General features: G+C 37.3%; 1 pseudogene; it reads right to left on the bottom strand.

Annotated features, from left to right (window-relative positions):
• Positions 1-102: 102 nt before the first annotated feature.
• On the bottom strand, positions 103-2,441 carry LOC129571826 (uncharacterized; annotated as a pseudogene).
• Between the last annotated feature and the right edge of the window lie 56 nt (positions 2,442-2,497).

Genomic DNA, 2,497 nt, shown 5'->3' with positions numbered 1-2,497 from the left:
TGCAAAGTTTCAGAGTTTGTACTCTCACCCAGTCCGAGTACAAACTCTTCAAAGTTGACATTTTGTCAAATTTTGCCAATTGAGGCTGTGAGAATGAAAATGGCAATACAGGAATAAACATTCTGAAACGAATGAATGAATGAATTTTATTTCACCGCCAAAAAACTGGCTGAATATGATTTAAATTTTAACAATAAAAATACATCAGTTGTTTGTATTTACATTTTCTCTTTGGGTTGACAAGAGTTTTGCAATATTCGACTTAAATGAGTCTCTAGTTCCAGCAGTATTTACAAGTGTTATAAAATTGTTTATGCAACGAATCATACGAGCAATCGGTTGTTGACGTAAATAATCGGTATCAAATAGAGGTTCACTAAGTGTTTTGTTATTTCTTAATGTACGACGTTGTTCAAGCCTCACAAATTTCGAACTAATAAATTCGTCATTGATATTACATTTATATACATCATAAGCAATAACTGCATCAGCAATTTCTCTTCTTAAGTCTAATGGTTGTATTTTAAGTTGCTTACACCTATCAAAGTATGGAGTTTGTCTAAATGAAGTAGCATTTCTTCTATTTTCTAGCAAATAAATAACAAATTGCTTCTGTATTGATTCGATATCTCCAATATAAATATCCTGATATGGGCTCCATATAACTGAAGCAAATTCTAAAATGGGCTTAACATGAGCCAAATACAATATTTTTTGTGTGTCATATGTAAAGTTTCCGTTTGAAAAATGCTTGATACAGCCAATCAGAACGCCGAGATCGCGAATCTCTTCCTTCCTCTCAATTAAGTAATCTCCCATAGTGTAGTTAACGACGATAGATGATTTTTTCCGACATAACGTATGCATTGCACATTTTTGATTGTTGAAGAACAGTCGATTATTATTGCACCAGTCGATGAGTTTATCGATGTCATTTTGAAGGTGATTCGAGTTGTTATTTGCGGTTGTGCCACGAATTTCCATTGCAATCTTGATATCGTCTGCTAATAGCAGCACCGTAGATTTTTCAACACTAACAACTATGTCGTTTATGAACATGGTGAACAAAATTGGGCCAAGCACACTTCCAGCAGGCACACCAGAAGGCGACGAGTATGATCTGGATTTGGATTGGCCAATCTTAACAGAATTGAATCGATCGATGACAAAGTCACATAGCCATTTGGCAGTTTTACGTCCAATTTTGAAGTGAGAAATTTTTTCGATGAGTTTACGATGCCAGACTCGGTCGAACGCAGTTTTGAAATCTCCGTAAAAAACATCAAGCTGCGATTTCTTGCGAAATGACTCGTGTGCCAATATCGACAGGTTCAGTAGATTCGTAGTGACAGAACGCTTAGTTCTGAATCCATGTTGTGAATTAGATAATTGTGGGTCGATGATAGCGCTTAGCTGGTGTTTAATTGCTATTTCGAAGATTTTCAATATGACTGAACTGATTGCTATGACACGATAGTTTGTAACATCATCTTTGTCGCCTTTTTTGAAGACAGGCACAACACGTGACAGTTTGAGCAAGTACGGTATAGTACCAGCATCAAATGTTTTCTGGAACAAAAGCCAAATCGGCCATACAATGGCGTCAACACATTGTTTTATGACGAACGGTGATATATCATCAGGTCCAGCTCCACTATGCCATTTTAACGAGTTAATGGCTAGTTCGATGCTTTCCAATGACACGTTGATTTCATTTGCATCATCACTCTCACAAAAAATGTCGTCGAAATTCCACGATTGATCATCAGCTACGTAAATTGACTCGAAGTAGTTTGCGAACAACTGGACAATGTCGTCTGGTGAATCAGCGGTGACATTATTGTGGTGCATCTGATTTGGATAAGTTGCTTGTTTGTTGCCAATTTTCGCAAACTTCCAAAACGCTGCTGGATTCGATTTGATGTTGTTTTGAATGCCCATGATGTACTCATTGTGTAGCCTATCGTTCAACACGTTGAATTCGTGACACGCTTTGACATATTCATCTGTTTGGACTCCAGATGGCTTTCGTTTAAATGACTTATCACGTTGATTTTTCTTGTGTTAAAGCTCACGACTCCACCATTTCGGCTTGTTCGGGTAATTGGTAACTGATACCTTTGGTACATTGTTCTCAGTGAGTGTTGAAATAGTTCGATGAAAGAAATCAAACGCAGAATGAACATCGCGTATGCCAAACTCATGTTGAAAATTAATACTCTCGATTTGTTGACAAAGTCGTTGATAATTTCCACGTGAGTATTTGAAAACCAATTTAGGTTCTGAGCGAAGCGTTGAACTTATTTTCGAATATTCGAATTCGATTTCATATGGCTTATGAAATACGTCTTGTTGGTTCGCATCGACAAGTGTGTGCTGGTCAACGCTCAATTTGACATCACTCGAACTATTTACAAATAGCAAATCCAAGACATTCGATGCTACATTTTCCGACACTGCGCCTTCTTGACAGTTCTCATATAAATGAGCCCAGAAG

Source organism: Sitodiplosis mosellana, unplaced genomic scaffold (assembly GCF_009176505.1).
Source record: "Sitodiplosis mosellana isolate CC-2019 unplaced genomic scaffold, AAFC_SMos_1.0 Smas_scaffold_3481, whole genome shotgun sequence".
Classification (NCBI taxonomy): Eukaryota; Metazoa; Arthropoda; class Insecta; order Diptera; family Cecidomyiidae; genus Sitodiplosis; species Sitodiplosis mosellana.
Note: the sequence above shows the minus strand (reverse complement) of the source record. Positions and strands in the feature narration are given on the sequence as shown.